We start from the raw sequence: 26,026 nt of genomic DNA, 5'->3' as shown, positions 1-26,026 counted from the left end.
TGTTGTCATATCTCAGTCTTGCTGTAATCAGGGGCCACAAGACCAGTAAAATCTTAAATGTTCCTTTTCTATGGCAACTCTCTTCTCTTATTTTGTTCTCTAGCCCTGAAGAGCAGCTCTTCAAGAGAAGCACAACTTTTTAGGGACGAGCAAGGGAATGGCTTCTTGTGATGGAGTAGAGAGCAGGTTTTGATTTGGGCTGCAGGGTTTTAAAATGTCCCATATCAAATTGTCTCGTGTTTCATGTTTTAGTACTTCTGTAGTTGATGTCATGTGCTTTTGATAGTGTTATCACATTTCCAACTGTTTTATACATACACACGCAGACACACACACACACACAATTTCCATTCTAGAAACTAGAGGAAAGAAAACACACTTTCATCTCCACACTCCATCCTGCCAGCTCTCTCCATGGAGGCCCACTACACATTTTTCTTAGATTTCACTGTGACTCTCAGACCCACCAACACTCATTTTTCTTTCACTCTGCCAAATCCTTCTTGGCTTCATTTTAATTAGTAATATGTCTAAATTTCACAATCTATCACTTGACCTGCTTTCTTGAAAATATCCTCAAATCCTTTGCTGTTGTTGTTGTTGTTTTTAGTTGCATCAGCCCAGAAAATCAGGAACTCAGGGTCACTAACAATGATTAAAAATAGTACTAAACATTCCATGCTTCATATGTCTCACCTTGGTTTTATCTAATTTACTCTTCGCAGTGATCTTATGAGGTGACTATAATTATCCTCAATTTACAGAGAAGGAAACTGAGGACCGGCAGGACTCAGGTGACCTGTTCACGTTATTTCTGAAGTTAGAATGTGTGCTTCCCAAACTTGAGTAAGTGAGAATATCATGCAGAGATCTTACAAAATATGGTTTCTGGGATATCCACCTTGGATATTCTGATTTGGGAGGGTTTGCAAGTGGTAAACGAATCTGCATGTTTGACAAGCCTCCCAGGTGATTCTCTGATGCTCCGTTGAGGTTCCCATGATTGTCCTTTCGTTAGGTTTTTATTTGGATCTCCCCTGGAAGAGAAAAGACTATGTGGAGGAGGAAGGCAGCTTAGGAAGCCCTCGCTCTTCCTTTGGATCATCACAGTCCTATTATTATTGCCCTCCTGCAAGCGAAGTGAGATTAGAAAGATCTGTGTCCAAAACCAAATTGACTTTTAAACACAAATCATACAATGAGTAATAGATCAGCTTTGTCAATTATAGGAAAAATAGTCTTATTCAAGTTATTGACACAACTTGAAACCATAGCATTAATTGATAGAAAATCGAATGGTTTTTCTTTCTGTATGGATTCCTTTCTTTTTCTTTTGTTGTTTTGTTGTTGTTGTTGTTGTTGTTGTTGTTGATTTTGACAATTGTGACTTTTAATAAAATTCTTCAATGGTATTCTATAAACTGTTACAATATTTCTACTTCTGACCATGAGAAAGTAAAACAGGCAGGGACATGTCCTGGCTTCTTTGTATAATTATTCACCTAGAGATTATAAGATAGAGGAGTGACATTATAAATTTTGTTAAAATGAAACATTATAAAAACATCTTATCATTAAACACGTGATTTTTAAATATAGCAATAGCAGAAACACCCAGCATGTTTGTTTAATAGCCTGTGATTTTTCTTTTTTTTTTCCAATTTTTTCAATTTTTATTTATCTTTCAGAGAGAGAGAGAGAGAGAGCGTGAGCAGGGGAGGGACAGAGAGAGAGAGAGGGAGACACAGAATCCAAAGCAGGCTCCAGGCTCTGAGCTGTCAGCACAGAGCCCGACGTGGGGCTGGAACTCACGAACTGTGAGATCATAATCTGAGTCGAAATCAGACACCTAACTGACTGAGCCACCCAGGTGCCCCTTTCTTTTTTTTTTTTCCTTTCCTTTTTTTTTTTTTAATGTTTATTCATTTTTGAGAGAGAAAAAGAGAGAGTAGGGAGGGACAGAGAGAGAGGGAGAGAGAGAATTCCAAGCAGGCTCCGCACTGTCAGTGCAGAGCCTGACCTGGCACTTAAACTCACGAACCCTGAGATAGTGACCTGAGCCGAAGTCAAGAGTCAGACGCTTCACCAACTGAGCCACCCAGGAGCCCCGATAACCTGTGATTTGTCTGACTTGCTAATAACCTATATGTTGTAAACCGTACTGCCTTTGAAAGTCTGGGACTCTACATGCATTGCAGGGTGTTTTACCTTTCCATAATTCCCTTACTTGCATGTTCACCTGATTTCACTGCATTCATAGTATTCACTGTATCTGGAGAACTTCTGAAATGTTACATTCCATTTTTTTCCCTTATGTCAGTGGCTGCTTTATTAGATGGAGACAGCTGGGATAACATATGTTTCTTTAAAAGAAACCTTTAAAATTTAAAATTTGAAGAACACACTTTAAAAATCCACCAAAAAGTAGGGTGAATTTTGCCTCTTATGAGATTTATGAGATATTTTAAAGGATTTAAACACCAGCTTGTCAGCAGCCATACCCTACACTTGAAAACACATTGCAACAGGAATTAAATCCAGAGATCTTTTCATTAATTTTTGGTGCAGTTTCATATAAGTCATTTAAATCATTATATGTCTTTATTTACAAATCAAAGTTAATAAGGCTTGTCTGGGTACCTCAGAGTATGTATTTCAAGACGAGATGAAGCAATGCAAGTAACAACCGATGGATGAAGAGTGGGAGACAAGGGCAGGGAAACACAGTATTTACCGGACATTCATTCTGTTTACTGGTCATCCATTTGGTGTTAGGCACCAGGCCAAGCACATCACATAGATTTTTCCATTTAATCTTCACAATCGCTTCCATAAAGTAGACCTATTATTCCACAGATTAAGGGCAGGATAGTAAGGCTCTAAGAAATTAAGTAATTTGCTTAAGGCCAAAAAGTAAATTGCAGAGCCCTATTGGCAAATTCTTTTGACTCCGCCTTTCACACGTATCAAGAATCAGTCACTTCTCACCACCTCCACTGTTGCCACCCAGGCACAAGCTACCACCAAGGCTTGCCTAGGCCACTGCAATAGCTTAACTCCTATTCTATTTTTGCCTTTGTCGCCCGACAGTCTGTTCTTAACACATAAGAGGGAGCCATTTAAAATTCGTCAGATCATTCACACCTCTGTTCAGAAGCCTCAGATAACTTCCTAACTCATTCAGAACAAATGCCAAAGTCCTTAATAAGTCATAGACCCCTATGCATTATCTGGGGTCCTGCCTCCTGATATTTCTTTGGCTTTGACCTCTTAGGAGTCTGTGCTTTGCAGGCTTTAATCCAGCCACACTGGCCAGCTGTGTACATCCCCACGCATTTCCCTCACCTTGCTCTTTCTCAAACACTGCAGCCATGTTCCTTCTTGGGCCTTTTGCATGGGACTGTTCTCTCCAACAGAAATTCTCTGTCCCTAGCCATCTACTTGTGTCTCTTTCTCGTCCTGTTCAAATACTTGCTCCAACGTCACCTTCTTAACAAAGCTTTGTCTAAATTGCTTCATTCCCAAACTTGCTCTCTCCCTTGCTTTATTTTCTCCTTGCAACACATCACCATCTGCCACCGGGAAAAAGAATATATTATTTTGATGACATCTCCCATTTCTCCACTAATAGATAAACATCATGGAGGTAGGCACTCATGTGTTTTCACTGTTGTATCCTTTTGGGGAGTGTCCTGAGGTTGAGCTCCTTTCTTGTTTTGTTGCTGTTGTTGTTGTTTTGTTCTGTTTGTTTCTTTAACGTTCATTTATTTTGAGAGAGAAAGACAGAGTGCAAGCAGGAAAGGGAGAGAGAGAGAGAGAGAGAGAGAGAGGGAGACACAGAATCCAAAGTAGGTTCCAGGCTCTGTCAGCACACAGCCCGACAAGGGCTCGAACTCGTGAGCCATGAGATCATGACCTGAGCCAAAGTCGGATGCTCAACTGACTGAGCCACGCAGGCGCCCCTGAGTTCCTTTCTTGTAATTGCTCTTGGATGAAGGAGATATGCCTCGCCAAGGTAAATGCCTTCCCTGGAGAAGCCCCCACTAAGTGACCAGTGAATGAGGCGATGAAGAACCAGACCCCTTCCCACAATCTGCGACAACCATGAGGGGCCATCTAGCTCAAGAGCTCCCAGAAGACAGGCCGAGGCCCTTTGTGCAACCACGTGTTTACAATTCATCTTCTCCCTCTACCCAGTTTTGCTTCTTTCACTTTTTTCTAATTGTTGTTCCTTAGAGTAAACCCAATAAACCTCCTGCAAGCAAATTTCCATCTCAGATGTTCTTTCCTTGGGAACCCAATCTATGCCCACCACCAACAAAAATCATGTCAAACAGTAGGCGCTTCAACAAATATCATTTCAATAACTAGGTAAGTAAATCAATGAATGAATAAACTAGGATAATACAGGTTCAGAACCTGTATTCCGGAGTCAGAAAGATCCTGCATGTGAATCCCCACTCTACCTCTCAATTCCTGTGACTTAGGATTCCTCACTTAACAATTAATTCCCTCATCCATGAAAGACATTATACCAGTATCTTTCTCAGAAACTTTTTGTCAAGATTAGATGAGAGAAAGCTTCTAAGACTCCCATCCTAGTAAACGGAACATTTAAGTTCTTAATAGATGCTATAAAAATAATCATTACTCTTACTATTTCTTCAAGAAATGTGGCCAACTTCCTACATCAAGAGTTATTTCTTTCTGTCGCTTGATTCAAATCTATTACCAGGTGAGAATATGAAGAAGGAAATAAATGAAGACACTTACCTTCATCATCCCTGGGACAATATACATGAGAGTAAAGATGGGGAACACAAAAACAGTCATTATGGACACAGGTTAAATAGACTAAATAAAACTATAGTCACAGACTGCTTGATCAGAAAAATAGTGGAATATGCCAGTAAGTATTATAATTCTGTTAGGACGGTACTGGACTTAAGTTAGGCTGTCATCTAAGTGATTCTAACAGTTACATATGAAGGAATATTTCAAGATCTCTGGCTAAAGTTTATTCCAGTATTTAATCCCTCGGTGCCATCAGATTCTCCTTCAAATAACTTTTCATCTGTTTCTAAAACTTTAATCTATTGCATCCAGTTTTGGCTACTATACGAATACAGGACCACTGATCTCTGTCTTTTTTGAGCCTCAAATACAGTATTCTAATTAATCAATGAGTTATTTACTGAACCTTGTGCCAAATACTGGACTGGGCTTGAAGACAAGTTCTAATTCACGTTCCTCCTTGCTGTTCTCTGACCTCTTTGGAGGCCCAGAGTCCCTTTCATCTTTTATAATTGTCTCATTTTCATTTTTGTAGATTTTCTTTGAATGAGCTCCAATTTCTCTACAACTCTCATAAATACTTCAGGAAAGGCTTGATTATTGCCAAATATGGGAGAAAGATTACTACTCATGATAAGCTTGTCATACTCCTATTAATATACTCCAGCATAATGTTAGCTTTTAAAAAAATTGCTTTATGCTGCTGAATCATACGATTTGTGTTAAATGATGAGTTTTAAGCCATTTCTCCCTTGGTACTTGAGCACACAAAGTCTTTCTTAAATCAATTGAATTTGTTTTTTTGTTCCTCACTGTACTTTCATTTGAGCTTGGTAAATCCAATCCTACTTTTTCTTTTTAGTTGTTTTTTCTACACTTTCAAGCTGAATTCTCTCTCTCTCTCTCTTTCTTTTTTTTTTTTTTTTCCAAAGAATTGGCAATTCTTCCTATACCCTTCCTGGTTTTAATTCAATTCAACACAATAGTTGGCACCTACTATGTGACAGGCATGTGCTAGATGGAATTATGGGCACAGAATTATTAAACATGAGCTTTATTAAGAAGTTCTTAATATTTCAAGTGCCAAAATAGAGAAATGCATGCATTCAGAGGGAGGTCAGTAGGTGGCTTCCTGGTGGAGGTCATGCTAACTTGAACTGCAATGATTAAATAGGAATTAAATAATGAAGAAGACGGGAGCCCAGCATTCCAGGAAAGGGGTAGTTACTATACAATTACAAGTTTAGAGACTTAAGATAGTAAATGTATGGGGAGACTATAAACAGCTTCTCATCACTAGTATAGAATGCAAGCTGAGGAATCGTAAGAAACTTTATAAACATCATTTCAACCTAAGGAACTAATAAAATATTATCTAATCTTTGGCTGGCCAGTGGTTAATCACCCTTAGTACCATTGATCCTCATTATTTGCAGATTCCATGTTTGTGAATTTGCCTACATGCTAACATTTACCTGTGACCCCAAGACCAATATCCAGGTGCTTTTGTGGATATTCACAAGCTTGTGCAGAGTGGTGAAAAGTTAAGTCGACCAACCCGCACATTCCCAGCTGAGGTCCGACAAGATGACTCCCCTACTTTCTTATTTCGGCTCTCCTACTCTAAGCAAGCATCCTTTCTGAGGTCTACTTAGTGCCATGTGCGTTTGTATTTTGTGCTTTGGTGATTTTGCTACTTAACATGGGCCCAAAGTGTAGTCTGCATAGTTCAGGAGTGCTGCAAAGTGCAAGAAGGGTGTGCTGTGATTTCTGGGGAAGATATGGATGTTAGCTAAGCTTCACAATTAACAAGGCTAAACTAATCGGAAGAGAACCCTGTCTCCACACAAAGTCACGGCCGTGCCCGAACCTCGACTTTTCCTCAGTATGGAGGGTAGCTTGGCATTTCGTGATTTCAGCGCATTGTCAGTACTGCCAACCCATGCTTACCTTTGAGCATCGCTGCCAGTGACGTCCTCGAGTGAAAAGTGTCGGCAGGGAATCTGTGCCAACCATGTACAGTTCCACCAAAGTGGGCGTGAATTGCCTTTGTAGATCTTCAGTGAGTCTTTATTGATGGTGACTATAATGGCGGTGACAATGATGACAAAAATGGGCAAGTGCTGCACATTCACCTAAAATGAAGACTAGGAAAATACATGCTGTGAGGGCACGTTCAATACAACTAAGTCAATCTGATGCTTAGCAAACTGCTTCTTCACACACGGCTTTGTACTAGGATCGACCATGGGCAACACAGACTCTGTCCACAGGAAGTTTGCAATCTAGTGGATTTGTGAGGGTAAGACCGTTGTTTACAGTGATGTATCTTAAGGAGACATAAAGAGAAGGGATTAAAGTGTTATGGAGTTTTAATGGTGATCAAAATCATACTTGGTAGTGGGGGAAATCTCTAAAAACGCTTACAAGGGAGATCATAAGGGAGATCATGTTTGAGCTAACCTTGGAAAGAACATGGTCAAAGCCAGGAAAACATGAGGCATTCAGAGGAGAAAGCATCCAGCTTGCTTTGAGCGCAGACTCTGTGAAGGTAAGAAGCAAGAAATGTGACTAGAAAAGAAGGCTGCACTCAAATGCAATTGGAAGTGTTTGAGCAGAGGAAAAATAGCAGGAACGCTCCACCTTTGGAAGTGTTATCTTTTGAGAGAGGGCTGGAAGAGGCACGTGAACAGTTAAATCATTCTGGATGCAGATCCTGAGGGAGATTTTGAAGCCCAGGGACAGGTGGCTGCAGGAGTAGTGGAAAGGGGACAGACATGGCACATTTTGTTGCGCCTGCACACACAGGAAGCTAAGTCTTACAGAGCTGAGTTCTACGGGCAGAACGGGTTGATGGTCATAGGAAATCAGGAGAAGCACCTGACTGGATTCCATTTTATACAAGATGAGTTTCAAAGTATCAACAGATACGTAAGTGAAAATACACAAGTGGACACTTGGCAAATTGGGTATGGGTCATGAGAGAAATTGGAATAGGATTGGTTATTTGAAAGACATCTGCTTAAAAAACAGTCTTAAATCCTATAAAGTGAAAATCCTTTCACGAAAAAGTGAAAGCAATCAAAATATGTCCCACATGTAGAAATGTGTATATAAAAATATATAGCATACATACGTGTGTTTAAACGTGTTGTCTCACTGAATTCTCATTGTAATTTTGTGGGTCAGTTATAGATTGAAAAAAGGGTGGAAATTCTTTCATTTAGAAATCAGGAAGGAAAAACTACCCCCCCCCCCAATTAAGGAGAAACGGAAGAAAATGAGGGTGGAGGGTGGTGGAAAGAGCTCTTAAAATTCAAAGGCTCTTTCCTTGTTTTGCCTTAACCAGGTGCCTATTATTTATTTCTTATGTAGCCTGCTAGACTAGGATTCTAACTGGTATTCCTGACTTTCTTTCAGTTCATCAATGCTCCATTCATCTGCTAGAGTGATCTTGAAAACGTTGCTATAATGTTTTGTTCCTCTGCTTAAATACCTACAGCGGTCCCCCCTTTCTTATCACAATGTCAAAGCCCCCTGAGTTCTCATTCCCAGCACCCTTGGCTCTGAGCTCACTCTGGGGCACTTGGGATTTATCAGACCCAGCAATGTAGGTTCAGATCTGTAAAACATTTCTGCTGTTGCTCGTTCCTGCCCACAAGCTTACCTCCTCCCAAATACTAGCAAAATCTTATTTAGCCTACAAGTTCCAGATCAAATGTAACGCCCTCAGATGCTTTTCTGATTTCCATATCCCAAGCAAATGGTCAGTCCTGTGTTGCCCAAGTAGCCAGCCCAGAATGATGTTGGATTAACAATTCTCGGTGCTCATGGGAATCTGACAGGATTGATTCCTTTGAAGGAATTGCATAAAACTAAGCAACCAAACATAGACTAAGTCTAGGTTTGTTTGCTCGCTTTTAAGTAAAATATTAGGACACATGTAAATTTGAAGCCCTATCTATGTTAATATCAGAGTAAATTTAATTGAAAACTGCCTTGGGTGTATATGAAAGCTACCAAAGTGTAACCAGTGTTTTTTTTTGCATTCCGTACCACCTAGATTTGCTCAGACATGAAGTACGTTACGAAGAATGGTGGCTTCAGCAAACATTTGCTACAGACAAGGGACTACTTTAATGTACGCCTATTGTGAAAACGATTATAAAGGATGGTTCTTTCAAGCAGTCCTCTGTTATTGCATATACACAATCAGATTATAAACATTTTCTGTAAGGCCATGTTTGAAACAACTCTGTGGATGTGAAGTTATAAAATAACAACAGTGTTCAGTTTGATTCTTTTGGGACGTGACTCAATATGCAGTTTCAGAAGCACAAACTGAACTTCTAATTATTACTCAGTGGGCGTGATCTTAAAGCCCGCCGTCTGCCTATCGGTTGAACTCTCTAAACCGATAAAAGGGTGCTGTATTACTGAAGACACAGCACAGGCAAGAAAAACTTTCAGAGCTTCAAGCCATGAAAATTGCATTTCACTTCTGCCCTTTTAAAAATGTGTATGAGATCCAGCCATAGACAGTCTCACAGCAGAGTCAGCATGCCTTTCCAGGCTTTACTACCAAGCAAGGGTTTTATAATACAGGCAAATTATAATGCAGATATGTATTAAAACTGTTGAATGAGGACAATTTGTACCTTGTACTTTCCAAGACTTTTTCCAAGAGACTTTTGTTCTTTTTTGTTACAGATCTAGGCAAAATTAAATAAAAGTTGATAGCTTGAGGAAACAAACTTTACAAAAGGCAAGCTAATTAAAATATTGCTGAACACTGAAGAAATTTTGACAGATGTCTTATTTCGGCATTAATTCACAACTTCAGACCTTAACGAAAATTCTACTCCGTCTTTTGTTCTTGCTGATATCCAAACCCTCTCACCCTCTGCTTTGTGTAAAAGTGTTTCCAGGCAACCCCATCATAACTATTGCTTTTGTCTCATACCCTTTGTCCACCTCAATTCTTTTGTCATTTCTGTTACATAGATAGGCAATTCCAACTATACCTTTGCTACTTACGGAACCTATTTGGCATTGATTCATCCTATCTAATCCTATTCTCTCGCATTCATAATGGGTAAAAACATAAAAATACATAAACAAATCTCTCTTCCCCCAAAACTATTTTTGAGGCCCTTTCCTTTATCACCTTTATCTGTCTTGCAAATAGATAAACACTCCTATTCTCCCCTGCCTTTATTTTTTCTCTAATGCCAAACTAGAAGTTATGGCAGGGGTCAGCCTCCTCTGTACTTCATACTGCTACTTCTTTTTAAATTTTTTAACATTTATTTATTTTTGAGAGACAGAGACAGAGCATGAGAGGGGGTTGGGGGTTGGGTTAGAAGCAGAGAGAGAAGGTGACACAGAAGCTGAAGCAGGCTCCAGGCTCTGAGCTGTCAGCACAAATCCTGATGTAGGGCTCGAACTCATGAACCGTGAGATCATGAACTGAGCCCAAGTCGGGTGCTTAACCTATGGAGCCACCCAGGTGTCCCCATACTGCTACTTTTAAGGACATTTAACATATCATGTTAAACAATATATATTTACCAGATCAAGTCCATCTCATTTTGGGGTATCAATCTTTTAGAATCACTCTTGCTGCTGTCTCCTCACATGTTTCTCCTTAAGCTTGTTCATTGCATCAATTTCACCTGCTGACGCACCCAGTTTCCTTAAGGCTACTTATTCTGCACAGAACTACTGTCTTGTGACTCACCATGCTGGAAGTAACCATTAGAAGGTGTCATATCTCCTCTGAGATCTCCAACCCAGCACCTTCCCTCTTCCACCATAGGTTACTTTCAGTTTAATACTCTTACTCAGCTGTTCTGCAACCTAATAAGCAATAATATAATTAAAGCATTTAGAATCTTAAAATAACAGAGGTTTCTATAGCAGTAACCTTTTTTCTCTCCTAAACTTTTGGCTCAATTACTTCAGTACTAGCACAATCAAAGCTCTCGTCTTCCTGAAACTTTTCAAGCCACTGATGTCAATTCCAAGTCAGAATTCCTTCCTAGTAACCACGGCCTAAGTTCCCCTAACAAGCCCACAGAGTAATCCTTAGGAAAGATACAGAACCACAGGGAATTGAACAATTAGAGTCTTGCTTTCCATTTTTAGCTGGCCTTCAACACTATCTGGTACTCTGATTATTCATGTATAATTAATTCCCCAGTGAATTTTCCATACTTCCTAGTCTAGGTCTGCTGAAGGGTAACTGGAAGTCCTCAATCTCATGGTTCCTTCAATCCGTATAGTTGGTATTTAGATTTATTTTATAGAGATGCATTTATAAAGGAGGCTCGGGCTGAAAACCAATCCACACCAGAAGATTCTAACATGTGTTACGGTGGGGCAAAAAAAAAAAAGTTATAACCTTGAGAACTTTCTAGTCCGAGAGAAAGAGAATGAAGTATTTTAGGTCATCAGTATGAGGAAGGAGGTTCAGGAGGGTAAAACAGATCCACCTTGAGGGACTTGGTGAGAATCCGGAAGTCATAGAAAAGAGATCTGAAATATAGTCTAGGGAATATGGGATAGGGACCAGAAAAATGAGGCTTCAGAACTCAGTTCCAAAGAAAGTCGATGCATTATCAGGCAGAGGCTGAGACACGGGGCTCAGAAGCAAGAATGATCTTGATGCCAAATAGTGCCTTCTGAGGTCAGGAGCCTAGAGCTAAACTATTCACAGGATGCAAGGGGTGAACTAGGTCCACAGTAAGAGTGGAAACGCTCCTGGGAGCGTTTAGGAATGGGAGCCAATAGGAATGATAATAAGGATGAAGCAGTGAAGAGAATGGAGTGAAGGAGCATCTTAGCACAGATGCTTGTATCCCCTTTCCTTCATGTCTGTGCACCGACGCATATTTGTATGTGTTTAAAATTTTTCTTCAGATTCACAAGAGGAAATGCCTCTAAATAAAACTAACTGTTGCGTTTGTTTGATTGTTTTCTCAGACAAGACATTTTGCTTGCAGAGTCGGTGGAGGATTTCTTTAAATATTTTAATTTTCTCTGCTTTGAGAGCTGGGTCTTACACCCGCACGACTCGTTATGATTTCAGTTACCACGCATGTGGTATTTTAAGGGCCATATTATGAAGGGGAAGACACCTGGAAACTTATTCTGATATTGTCATTTTACTGCCCTAGGATGGGAGATGGTCTCAATTTAGAGGCCTTCAGTTGCTCTTCCCCTGAGAATAGCTGTGGTTTCATTGAGTTCCTCTTTTGGTTTGACGTTTAATACTTGATACTTTTCGCATGGATTAGAGTATCAAAACCACTCTGCAGAACTAGAGAGGCTCATTGGAAGGTAATTCATAGCAAAAAAAAAAAGAATCAAAATTATAGGATGTCCCTGTGTCTCTAGTAACTGAGGCTGCAACAGCCAGTCAACTAATCTTTTATTTGCAAACCACAATATTTTATTAATAAAAATAAAGGTAACTATTCCACCTGGATTGTAAACCACACCTTTCTACTCTCTTCTAGAGCATTGTTCTTACAATGCTCTTTTTAACAGTCTCATATGGGTTCCTGACCTTCTGCCTTCAATTTCCTCTAGTCTCTGCCCTTCCAAAAAAATTAAATAAAAGTCACTGTTTTAACCTTCCATTTTAACTCTCGCCTTCCTCTTTCTTAGCAACTTTTTTTAAAGTTTATTTATTTATTTTGAGAGACACAGAGACAATGCCAGTGGGGTGGGGCAGAGAGAGAGAGAGAAAGAGAGACAGAGAGAGAGAGAGAGAGAGAGAGAGAGAGAGAGAGAGAGAATCCCAAGCAAGTTCCATGCTCACTGCAGAACCTGATGCGGGGCTCAAAACCACGAACCATGAGATCATGACCTGAGCCAAATGCAAGTGTTGGGCACTTAATTGAGCCACTCAGCTGCCCCTTTTCTGGCAGTTTTTAAGTCAAGTACCTGCCATTGTCAGACAATCTTGAAGAAATCATACTAAGTCATTTCAAACTCTATCATTAATCTAAAACAGGGTAACGAAACTTACATGTCTTCTTGTAATAAAGTTCTATAATTCTAAAAGTATGTTTTTAAAGATTTGCAGAGACACCTGGGTGGCTCAGTTGGTTAAGCATCCTACTCTTGATTTTGGCTCAGGTATTGATCTCACCATTCACGAGTTCAAGCCCCGCATGGGGCTCTGCGCTGACAGTGGGAGCCTGCTTGGGATTCTCTCTCTCTCTTACTCTGTCTCTGTCTGTCTCAAAATAAATAAATAAACTTAAAAAATAAAGATTTGCAATTCTAGAGAAGGTTAATAATGAAAACCTACATAAGAGTTAATTTGGTTAAACTCCTTATTTTATAAAGGAGAAATTAATTATTCTTTAGGATATAGTATGTGACTGAACAATACTTTTACTCATGATTTATATTTGTCCAAATGACAGCATCAATATGTAACATTTAAACTACTAAATAGGGATCGGTAGCTACTATTTTGAAGAAAATAAAGCACAACTCTATAAATGTATATAGAGTGATACCACTCTAACAATACTATATATTTTTTCAATGTTTCTGGCATTTAATACACCCGGTAATTATTGCACAACATTTCAGATTGAGAAATGTGGGCATCTATTGTGTATGTCAATTATGATAGTAGCAGGTATAAGCTTTTTTGGCCTATTTACTCCTTTACTGGGTAGAATAGGGGACCAAGGAATGTCAAAAATATCCAACACGTATATAGTACTTACTGTGTGTTCAGACAGTGTCCTGGTTTTTAAATATATATTCTATATGTATCAACTCATTCAGTCTTCACAACGACCCTAGGAGATACCTATTTTAGAGATGAATAACCTGAGGTTCAAAGAGGTCAAGTAACTTGCCCAAGGTATGTGGAAAATTTGGAATTCGAATACAGGCACTGTGGACCACGTTTTTATTCTAAGGGTGCTTTCTTCTGCTTCACATCAGGATCCTCTTTTCTGTCCATCTCTTAGCTTTGCTTGTCTCTTCTTTGCTTGATTAACGTGGTGTCTCTCCCACTTTGTAAAAATGGCCACCTGCAATACTGATGGAAAGATACAAATTTTCCCTTCCCTCCACATGAAAAGTCCAGGGGGGGAAGTAGTCAAGTTAACTTAATCTCTGCAGCCAAGAAAGTGCTGTGATTGGATAGATTTCAGTCACGTGACAAGCTTTTACCTGGCAGAGATCCATCCCATTAAAACCACTTCAAGATAGATATTAATTTTGCTAAATATAGCAATCTTTGAAGTAGATTCTAGAGTGGGCTAAATGAGAATTGAGAAGTATGAGACATGAACTTACCCCAATCCCTGTTTTGAATTTTGTTTTGTTTCGTTTGTTTCTGGCAAGTATAATTCAAACCCAAATTTTGAAAGTCAAAGAGAAACCCACCAGATTCCTTGTGTTCTCAGTTAACTCAGCTGACACAGTTCTTTCCATCTGGTCCCAGGAATTCTTGTGGTCCCATCTTTCATGATAATCTTGGTATGGTACACATGCTACTAAATATATTGGTAGAAAAAGGGGAAGCAAAGAGTTTCAGTATACCTTATGAGTGCTTTTCACTTACCGAGGTTTTTTAGAATAAAAACCTGGTGAGGAGCTGATTTTTTTTCTCCAATTCCCCTATACATCAGACTAATGTTTCCTTGAGTGGAAAATGATACAAACACAGTTTGTTTGTTTGTTTGTTTTACCACAGAATGCTTGGGCTTTATACATTTTATGATCTATATACTATAAAGGTTACTGAATTCTGCTTGCTCAAGAATGCTATGCTTATTAAATGAGATAATGTATGTAAGGAACTAGAACATAAGAAAAATATCCATATGTTTTTTTTTTCTTTCCTATTAGATTAGAAGTCGGTAGAGAGAGAATCAGTCATCAGCATTCCTTTCCAACTTCCAATTCGATGTATGTCACCTGAACATACTTGTTTCCAAAGTTTTCAAAATTAGTGAATCCAACGTGATGGCAAGTGCAGTGGTTTACAAGATATAATTTCCCAAATAAGCACCATCACCCTTACTGGGTACTCAGAAATGCAGTCTGGGGCTTGACCCCCACTGAATCAGAAATTCCAGGGGTGGAGCCCCAGTAATGTTTTAACAAGCCTTCAAGGTGATGCTGATGTATATTGACCTTAAAAACCACTGTCAGAGGACTTTCTCTCTCCCTTTCGCAGGGCCACCTTCCCTTGCCTCAGTGATAGGGGACTGCATTCTTTACTAATTAGTATTTAAACAGAAATTTATGCCAGAGAGTTAACAATCAATCCCATATGATTCTCTTCAAAACACAGAATGTTATCATCAGGTCTTCAACAGAACTGGGGCGATATTTCTTGGCTTACCTATTTTGTGCTTGCCAATAACACTCTGATTTGACATCAATACGATATGTTCCCTGAATCTTGCTTGTGGTATAAGGTGTTTATCTCTTTGGGGACTACTATGGTCTGCTTCAGTGGCTGATCCATATATTCAGTGGGATCCTTTTCACAGTTTAATTTCTTAGTCGGTGAAGCTACCAGAGTCTTTTCCTTGCACTGCCATGTAAAATATAAACATTAAAACAGTGGAATAGATGGTTGAGGGTCATTTTTGGTGACTCCTCTGGGCAATTTTCAATAATGCCCAGTGAAAGCGCTATTCATCATTTTTTTTCTGACAATATATCTCTAGCATAGTATTCATAAATATTTGATTGACTCTCGCAAGCTAGAAATCTCCTAGTAGATAATATAACATGTCATGTTTTTTTGCACCAATCGTTTGGATCACCACCATAAAAACTGGTGTACATTCTTCCATTGATACAATGTACTCAGCTTACATTCCATATACCACAAAACCCCATGGTATACAGGCAAGCCTTGTTGGTTCAGGTAGAATTAGTTTTCTTGTAACAGTTGGAAGTTATGCATCAATATGCATTTACTCTCTAGTTTTAACAGTCAGTCCATACTTACTCATCTAAGTAGTTTCATAGCCTATTTGCAGATAAGTTGCAATAATTATGGCAGTTCAACAGTCTATACATTTCTGCTGTGAAGGACAAGCATAAGCCACATATTTACATTAGGTCTATAAAACAAGGTCTACTTACATCCAGTCATTTTGGCTGCAAATAATACTCAGTTGAATAACTCCAAGAAAAATATTGAAGTAGAACATAGGAATCCATTTTCCAATATCTTAGCTAGAATGTCACAGTGTTTTCACTGCATCATTCCGAAACTTGTGCAGAAGTTCCTTTCGCCTGTGAACTTGGGGTCTAGAGGCCTATGTTGATAGTACAGTTCATGAAATCAGCTTTTGAGCACTGAATTACATTCCAGATAATGATTTTAGAGCCGAATGGGCACTGTGGGAGAGCATGCCTTGGGAAAATGTGGAGTTGGGGTGGGTTTGGCAGTAAACCAGACACGTACTTGGGTGTGGGTGCTTCTAAATCTGATGGTGCTCAAAGCAGATGGCTGATGTGTATGGCGTTCCCATCAGGTGAAGACCATGTAGGTCATCCTCTAATGAGGACTTAGTTCTCACACAGCTCCTGTCATTCAGACAGTGCTTCATTCCCTGGAAACTTCTGGGCCTCAGCTTAACTCATACGTGTTATCCAACATTGGGGCTCTCAGCATTCAAGGCTTTCCTCCATGCTTTTCCTTTCTTCCCAGGCTATTTTGGTAACCCATACAAAATCCTTTTTTTACCCCTTTATAAAAAACAAAACAAAACAACAACCAAAAAAACACCTCTCTTCTTTCTTTTTTTCCTCATGATTCTTTTTGGACAATAAGGTGGATCCTGTTTATATGTTCAAACTTGAACTGCAGTTATTATTAGCAACAAAACTGCCTCCTCCACTCCACTAGAGGGCAGTGAAAGCTTAATCTTCCTAAAGACCATTGTTTGGTATCCTGGGGATGGTCATGGGGCTTCCAGATTTATCATTCTAGAGAAGGTTTTAAAAAGTGTGAGGAAGAAGGTGTTCAGGAATAGGGACCAGATGCAATAAAAACTTCTGTTTTGTTTGAAAAAACACTTTATTCCTGAGATCTAGTGAATGGACTTTTCTACTTACAATGCCCAAGGCATGAACAAAGGAAGCTATGGATGGCCTGAGTCTACTGTCAAAGAATTCTGAGTGCACTATATGAAAACTTCGGCCAGTATGCTACTTAGATATTGGCTGGAGCATCCTCCTTGACCATAGTCACTTCTAAAAGAAAGCTTTTTCCTTGATGTGTACATAACAAATGGTGCCTTGACTATAGGCTGAGTAGGCAACAGTGACCTCTGTGGCCTGACTTGAAAAGATGACTCAGGCCTGTCCAATTTCTGCTTCCATAAACTTAAATTTGGAATAAGAAATACATGAAATGTTTTCCAGTTACTGGTAGGAGTTTAAGGTGGAAAGTTATGATACGGGGGAAAAGCCCAAAAGAAGCCATGATGTGCAAACTGAAGTTACAAGGAAGCTTAAGATAGCGAGAAGGCTGATGTGTTGTAGAGAAGCAGATACAACCTGAGGGAGGAGAAAACAGGAGAAATAAGGTATTAGAGCTTCCTATGGGTTTCCACTTACAGTATATGTGTATCTTTACATAGCAAGATATGTGCTCTCATCTGGTTTTGATTTTAAGAACTCAGCTTCTTTTCGATGTATTTTAAATACTCATTTGATCCTTTTTGGGTCATTCTGTAACAAGTTCCTCTTGTTCCTCATAGTGTTCACAACCTTATCAACATTCACATCCTGCCAAAGGCCTTCCCTCAATAATTAGAGCTGTTTGAAGTCTCCTTTCTTATGGCTGGCAACAGCACAACCTTCCCAGCACACTGATGATGGATGCCCTTGCCCAATGGTCTTTCTGTAGAAATCTGAAAAACTCCTTTTACCAAGGAGATAGAGAATTTGGTTGATTTATCCGAAGATGATCCGCTTAACTGGTGATTTCCTTACTGAGAATCTCTTAGTTCCTTTTCCTCTTTGCTTCTGGTTCCTGAAATGGTCTTCCTCTTTTTTTTTTAATTAGAAATTGTTTTAATTGAAATATGTATAACATATAACATTGTGTAAATGTAAGATACAAATCATGTTGACTGGATACATTTATATGTTATAATGTCTGCCATTGTAGTGACAATTTATACTTCTGTCACATCACATAATTACATCTTTTTAGTGATTGGGATAATTAAGATCTAGGGATCTTCTCTTTTTTTTCCTGTTTTTAATGTTTATTTATTTTTGACAGAGAGAGACAGAGCATGAGCGGGGGAGGGGCAGAGAGCGAGGGAGACAGAATCTGAAGCAGGCTCCAGGCTCCGAGCTGTCAGCACAGAGCCCGATGCGGGGCTCAAATCCACAGACCGTGAGATCATGACCTGAGCCAAAGTCAGACTCTCAATCGACTGAGCCACCCAGGCGTCCTTTTAAGACCAACTTGTTTTGGGAAGTCCATCAACAATCTGTCTTCTCAGCTCTTTCCTGAGTTGGCCAAGTGTTATAGATTCTAATCATTTCCGGAAGAAGAGATTAGCTCACTTGTTCCTGCAGGTTCAAGGTTAACACTACACACCTACCAAAAAAAAAGGGGGGGGGGTGGTTACGCCTGGGTGGCTCAGTCAGTTGAGCGACCGACCTCAGCTCAGGTCATGATCTCGTGGCCCAGTGAGTTAGAGCCCCGCGTTGGGCTCTGTGCTGACAGCTCAGAGCCTGGAGGCTGCTTCTGTTTCTGTGTCTCCCTCTCTCTCTGCCCCTCCCCCACTCATGCTCTGTGTCTGTGTCTCAGAAATAAATAAACATTACAAAAATTAACAAATAAAACAACACTACATACCTACTTCCTTAGCTGTGAATATACTAGCTAAGCTCAGGACGGAAGAGTCCTCAGACATTCTTTTTATTTGTTACTTTTGCCCTTCAAGCCACTTTGACCTCCACTAAGGAGAAATCATAGACAGTCCGTACCCAGATGTATGTCACAACTTCTCCATATCTATAGTCCTCGGGGTCAGGCCCACAAGATTCAATCTTCCTCAATGAATAGAGATCTCAAAGCAAAATACCATTGCAATTCACCACACAATTCTATTCTTCCTGGCCTCTGATTGTATCATGTGTGCCTTTTAGTGTTCTTTTCACTGAACACTGGGATACAGCCATATGTTGTGCATTTGGCCCCTTTTATTTTGTCCAAATTCACCCTTTAGTATCAGTGGTATGGGATGAAAAATAAGGATCTAACTGCTAGAGAGTGTCATGGTAAAAATAGGAGAAAGTTCATACTGAGATAGAGAATATTTCACATGATAAGCATGTGACTAACCTCAAGTCAGGGGTTAGTTTAAAAGGGGCTGGTAATCTGAAAGAAATTAGTTTGAATTTAGAGAAGCACATGATCTTTGGACCATCTGCAAACCTGCAGTACAAAATTTCCTTCTTTAGCGACGTTATTTTGTAAGAAAGTTACCTGCCCTATTTTAATAGCTCTCTTATTTATCACATTCACTTTCTTGTCCCATGATCCACTTGACATCATGATACGGTGTTTGTTTGTTTGTTTGACTTTGTTTGTTTGCTTGTTTGCTTTTTAGCCAGATTTTGGAGGAGATCAAGTCAGTTACCTTTTCAGAAACCTGCAGTGGCTTTTTTTGTTAAGCATGACCGTCACACGCATCCGAAGTCATTGTAAGCATTTCAATTAATCCATCCTCTAGATTGTGCCCACTAGTTAGTTCTCTTTAAAATACAGAAGCTGAGGCCACACGCGTAACTGTCCACAACCCAAACTTCCTGAGATCCCTAACGAAGAAGTTTGGCCATGTCTGTATGTTTCATGATGATGCTTTGTCTGGAATATTGTTACTGTTCTCCTTGGATAATTTCTTTTCATTCCTCAACACCTACCTCAGGATAACGCCACACTGTGTTTTCTTTAATTATAACTCTGATGTGACAAAATCATGTGTATATTCCTCCCCCAGACTGAAATTTTGACATTTCTTACCTTTGTGTCCCCGGCAGAGCTTTGTGTCCAGCATACCATTTGCCTCCCTGAAGGGCTTGTTCTGGAGAAAGAGAGAAGGGGAGTGTTTAGGTGTCGACTCTTTCAGGGACTAACTCAGCTGCAGAAAGCCACTTTGGCCAAAGTCGTGCCCCTTTCAGGGGTTCCTCATTTAATGGATATTTAATAAAAGGCATAAAGTTCTGGTTATTTGCTTCAATGTGGGACAAACTAAAGGCCAGGCTAGTTTTAGAGTTTCCTGCAGAATCTCCCAAGCTGTTATTGGACATGCAATGCTTCTTGACTTTTCTCCCGTCCTGATCCCTCTTCCTTCACCTCCCTTTCCCAGGAGTTGGTACCAAGGCATTGCTTCATGATCTGCATGAAACACTGCATCTCAGACTCTACTGACTATGGAACTCAACATGTAATTGGTATCAGGAGCGATCCAAGGAAGCAGGAGATACGTAGGGGTTTTGTAACTGGATCGTTTGCTGCCCAGATAGCAAGAGAGACTGGTATTTTGTGGGCACAGATAGCCTCTGGCACAAAGTTATAGTCTGACATCTTTTAAAACTTCCACCGATGTGACCTGGAATGGTATACTAGTGTAGCAGCAGAAGAGAATAAGTGCGTTAGCTGGTGCATTTTGTCAATAGTTTGAGAAATATGGGGAAAACGGTTAATTATAAGGTGAGTGAAATTGAGTAGCTTTTTCTCAGTTTAATTGACTCTCTAGAAAATGATAACAAGCTGAGAGCGATTAATCACCAATTGAAAGCTAATATGAAAGTCAGAGGGCCATTTTGGTAGCATGCGTAAAAGCTCTCATTTCCTGTAGAGGGAAGGGAAAGAACACTGAAAAACAGCCTGGAGACTTAATCATTAGAATAACCGAGCTAAAAGACAGTTTCGACTGTCAAACAGTACAGGTCTGCTGTGAAGTTCAGGGCCCTAATTGGGAAATAATGACATCATAACATTGGGATAGGGCTGTTTGTTACACAGTTCCATAGGTCTGAACTGTGGGTACAGCAAGGCCCAGCTAGGTCTTTTACTTAAAATCTAACCAGACCCAAATCAAGATGTTGATAGGACTGCATTCCCTTCTGGAGGCTCCAGGGATGAATCTGCTTCCAAGCTTATTGAGGTTGTTGGCCAAATTTAGTTCTTCACGGTTGTGGGACTGAGGTTGCCATTTGTGTGTTGGCTGTCCACTGGAGGTCGCTCTTAGCTCCTAAAGGTCACTCTGGTCTCTACATGTGGGATCTTAACTTCAGAGCCCGTAGCAGCAGTTCATTGAGTCCTTATAACATTTGGAATCTTTTAAACTCCCCTGTTTCTGTGTCTTTCTTTCCTTCTTCTGGCACATCTCTGTGACTCTGCTAGAGAATGTTCTCTGCTTGAAAGGGTTGGTATGATTAGATTAGGGCTGTCTAGGTAATCCCAGATAACCTCCTGATTTTAAAGTCCAGCTTCATAACTTGCATTGGTTAAGTCCCTTTTGCCTTTGAACATAACATATTCACAAGTTCCAAGAATTAGAGCGTAGACATTTGAGGTTCCGTCTATCTTTCACACATGTCCAATTTCTGTATCCAAACCAATTTTCAGACCCAGTTATATTGACTGTAGAAAAAGCAGTGTTCCCAGGAGGGAATATCTTGCAGTACCTTGACAAATGAACATGGTAAAGATTTTCCTCCATCTAGTCCCAAAAGTAACGATGGCTCTTTATGCCAGTGGCTGTACATTGGGCAATGTTCGTACACTCGGAAGACTACTGAACATAAGAGTCATGACCCTCCTGTTTGAATGGGGACATATGGGGCCAGGACATAAGCGGAGTTCTGGCCAATATCCAGCCCACAGCAGGTCCACTGAATCCATAGACACATGGGTGGTTATTTTCTCACTTTCTGAATGTATAATTGGGACAGATGTACTTACTTATTGGGATAACTCTCACATCTAGCCTTAGTCCTGTAGGGTAGGAGCTATCATAGTGGGAAAGGCCAAGGAGAACCCTCTGAAATTTCCCCTTTCCAAGACTGTAAATAAAAAAGAGCATCTCTCCATGCAGATGGTGGCTACAGAGCTCAGCCAAAAGCTCATAAATTGTTTGATAAGTAACTAGCACAAGTGCCCACATATCATTAAATCAGACCAGGGTGATGTTAAAAAAAAAAAAAAAAACAGTGGGAATGGTCCTATGGCGATGAGGACTGCCAGTCATTGCATAGCAGACCAATTTAGAAACTGCAGCCTGTTAGAGCATTGGAAAAGCCTGAGAAAGGCACTGCCGAAGCTCTCCAGCTTCTCCGTGTAGACAGCCCACGGGATGCTCTAATAATCAGTCTGCACCCAAACTCTGAGTGCCTCTCAGACCAAACAACCCACTACATGTATCCTAGCTATGCAACCAATATTGTTGGCGTGCACATAACTAAAGTTCCTCCATATTCTGATGCTAATCCGCTCTGTACTGGGCATTATGCTCTACTCCTCAATATGCGTTCCTCCCAGATCAGTTTGAACAATCAAGGTCAGTCCACTGGGCTGACGAGGGGCCAGCCCTTCCACCGCATTCACAATGTATTCTGAATCCAACCACTTCTGATCTTCACCACTATCATCCTTCTTTAAGCCACAGTTTCTTTATCTGTACTTCTTCCCTAGCCTCTTATCTCTACTCCTGTATTTGCCCCTATAATTGATTCTCTGCAGGCAGAGTGATCTTTTTCAAAATGTAAATCAGATCACAACACTCTTCTCTTCAAAACCATTCAATACCTCCCTTAGAACAAAATCCAGCAACCTCACCAAGGCCTGTAAGACCCTTCATGATCTGCCTTCCTTGCTAACTTTCTAATTCAGCTCCTTACATAACCTATTTTTGGTATTCTGTTCTAGCCACTTTGCCTTCCACAGAGTTTTCTTGAACATGCCAGGTTCATTTTTGGCTCAGAGCTTCAGATTTTTTCTCTCTGTATAGAAACAGATTTCCTCAGATATTCACATGGCTCCCTCCTTCAGTTCACTCAGGTGTCTGCGTAAGAGTCACTTTCTCAGATACTCCTTCTCTGCCCACTCAACCTGAAATTCCTCCTTTAAAATATACATATTCTTCCTTCTCCTTTACTCTACTGTGTTTTTGTCCCTAGAATTTGTCATAATCCAACATTAAATGTTTTGATAATTTGTGTATTTTTGGTTTCCCCAACTGGAATACAAACTCTATGAGGGCAAGGGTTTCATCTAGTTTAATGCTGTAGTATTTAGAAATACCTAGAGGGGCGCCTGGGTGGCTCAGTCGGTTGAGCATCCGACTTCGGCTCAGGTCATGATCTTCTGGTCTGTGAGTTCGAGCCCGCGTCTGTGCGTTCGAGCTGTGCTGATAGCTCAGAGCCTGGAGCCTGCTTTGGATTCTGTGTCTCCCTCTCTTTCTCTGCCCCTCCTCCGCTCATGTTCTGTCTCTCTCTCCCTCTATCAAAAATAAAAAAAACATTAAAAAAATTTAAAATACCTAGAATAGTGCTTGGCAACCTTAGATGGGCTCTCCAAGCGTTTGTTAATAAGCTACTCAGAAAGTGGTCCAAATTTGGTCAGTGACTTGTGAGGAGAAGTACATTAAGTGTCTTCTGAGGAAGGCTCATCATTCCTAAAGTAGACCCTTAGGAAGAGAAAAGATTCTCTCTTCTTCCTCTGGATATGGTTGAAAATGTGTGGCTTGGAATGTCTCAGCCACCTTTGCATCAGCCCGAGGAGGAAACCTATGGAAAGACTGAAGAATGTGAAGAAGTAAAAAGAACCGGGGTCCTTGGTGAGCTCAACCAACTGCTGACTTATCTCTATGGAAGCCATCCATCCCTACTAGGAATGTGAATTGTGAGAAAGAGTAAACATGTTCTGCTTATGCCAGTGTTCTTAAGGATATTTCATTCATGATTTCATTCTTCACAGCCAAGAGCAATCTGGCTCACGCATGTACCTTTTCTAGCCCTTCCTACTACACAATTCCATACACCTGACTCTTCAGACTCATTAAAACTCCAGATGCCCAGCTAAATGTTCATCTGTGCTTTTGCTCAGCTGTTCCTTCAATCCCTTGCTTCTACACATGTGAAATTCTACTCAGCCTTGACACTCCCTCTTCTGTGATCGAACTCAGAAGTTTCCTTCCCCTTCATACCTTCCCTCGCTGCCTCATTACAATCATTCTGCAGTAACCTAATAATTCATTGCTTATTTTCTTCCTGGTTCCTATTAATTCAAGCTTCATGCTACACTTATTTCTCCCCATTCTCAACCTTCATTCATTCAATCATTTATTCATTCATCAACTTTTAGAGAGCATTTATTGCCAGACTTTGGCCATATATCAGTAAACAAAACATGCACAAATTTGGCTCTAATAGAGCCTGAATACTTGTTGGTAAGGATGGGAGTAATCATTCAATAAATAAATTAATTAAATAATACATCAGGGAATCCATAGTTTGAAGAAAAATAAAACAACAGAGGAGTGGATGGGGAATACCAGAGTATGTGAGGGGGGGTTGCAATTTTATAAAAGGGTAGTTTATGGGGCGAGGGGTTGGGTTCACCTCATTGCAAGGCAACACATGAGCAAAGACTTGAATGAGTTGAAGAAGTGAGCCATCTACCTGGGGCAGAGTGTTCCAGGTGAGGGAAATAGGCCTAGCACAGAAGCACCCTCGAGTTTGAGGAATGGCAAGAAACCTTTTTGCTCAGAACAAAATGACTGCAGTAGTAAAGAACACATCTTCAGCACCTCGCCAGGAACCCTGCACAGTCACTCAACTACTGAACTTTCAATAAATGATTGCTGAAAGGGCATTTTGCTTTGTATCAGCTAGTTGTTTCTATTGATTGAATTAAAGATTATGTGCATCAAGAATCAAAATAGCCCTCACTTAACATTTTAATTGCACGTAGTATGAAGCAGATTTGTTTTCTACCATTCAGGGAACTTTCCTGAGATATTTACAGCTCCCAGTGTTTAGACTCACATATTTTAGTCTTAATTTATCCCACATTGGCATAAGCTCTAGATCTCAGGTTCATTGTCTTGAGGCTAGCAGTTATCACAATCATAGCGAGATGTAACATAAGCCACAGTTGTGAGATGAATGATCCAAAGAAATAAGCCTCTTGCTGATGCTTTGGCTTCTGCTCTTGCCTCTGGACTGGAACACTGCCGTTCATATCAAAGATTTAGTCCTGCCTACTCCAGATCCATGGTAACATTAGCCATCGAGTATGCACCTTGGTTGAAGACCATCTCAGCTTCTACTGAGTTATGATAACCTGCCCATCACTCCTGTCACTCTGTTCCAATAGCATCACTCCAGGCATCTAGCCAAGAACTAGACAATCTTTTATCATTGCCTCAGATAGACCTATACCATTCCCATCGCCTATTGGAACAGAGCTACCTGCCATGATATGTCTCCACGACTATACCACACCACCTAAGACAATCCAGGCCTAGGTGATTAAGACTGCATCATAAGTCTGGGCATCTGTACTTGGGCATCACTTCCTGAGGTCAGGGTCATCTCACCCCATCAAGAATAGTCTAATCATATTTTGGCCCACAGTGTTTGGCTCCCTTGATGTTCCATGGTTCTCTATGAATATGTATATACCCTTGTCAAGTACCCATTACACTTTCCTTTTTTTTTTTCAGGAAAAATGGCTGCATAATTGGCTTACATCCTCATAATTAAGAAACCATTCAAGAAATTCTTCTCAAAACCAGATTTGCTTCAAGGCGCTTTGCTCTCACCAAGCTAAACAGAGAAGCTAGCCACCTTTAAGCAACAGCTACTCTAATTTTAAATCACACACATTAAAATGGTTTCTTTTGTATATAGCTCATTTCTATATATATTCTAATTAAACGTTTAAAAAAACTGATTCATAGAAAATATGTTTTGATTACTAATTGGTAATTAGTAAGGACTTTGATTGCTAATTGGTAAGCTTGTCAAGAAGAAAAATATATGTTTAAAAGAAGTTGTATGATTTTATTTGTAAGAACTTGCATGCATTATTATGAAGGAACTGCATCATAATCACATTTAAAATTGTTATTTCTGTAAAGTTAAGCTCAGATGTGCCACTTGTGATTATCAGGGCCCAGGACAAGAATAGCCAATT

At 40.1% G+C, this 26,026-nt stretch overlaps 1 protein-coding gene and 1 long non-coding RNA gene across 2 annotated transcripts in view; one reads left to right on the top strand and one right to left on the bottom strand.

Moving 5' to 3' along the window:
- The window catches only part of CCER1 (coiled-coil glutamate rich protein 1), a 42,606-nt gene extending 16,871 nt beyond the window's left edge, over positions 1-25,735 (top strand). The window contains exon 4 of the transcript XR_008300389.1: positions 25,554-25,735. The gene's annotated coding sequence lies outside the window, so the exon portion shown is untranslated. The remainder of the gene's footprint in view (positions 1-25,553) is intronic.
- Positions 665-15,513, bottom strand: LOC128316457 (uncharacterized). The gene is made up of 3 exons (XR_008300390.1): positions 15,179-15,513; positions 14,215-14,324; positions 665-1,037 (listed from the first exon to the last, which is right to left on the bottom strand). It is a non-coding gene; the product is annotated as an uncharacterized LOC128316457 (long non-coding RNA).
- Positions 25,736-26,026: the final 291 nt, after the last annotated feature.

The sequence above is a fragment of the Acinonyx jubatus genome, chromosome B4 (genome assembly GCF_027475565.1).
Source record: "Acinonyx jubatus isolate Ajub_Pintada_27869175 chromosome B4, VMU_Ajub_asm_v1.0, whole genome shotgun sequence".
In the NCBI taxonomy this organism is placed as follows: Eukaryota; Metazoa; Chordata; class Mammalia; order Carnivora; family Felidae; genus Acinonyx; species Acinonyx jubatus.
The sequence above is the reverse complement of the archived record's forward strand: the minus strand, read 5'-3'. Positions and strand labels throughout refer to the sequence as shown.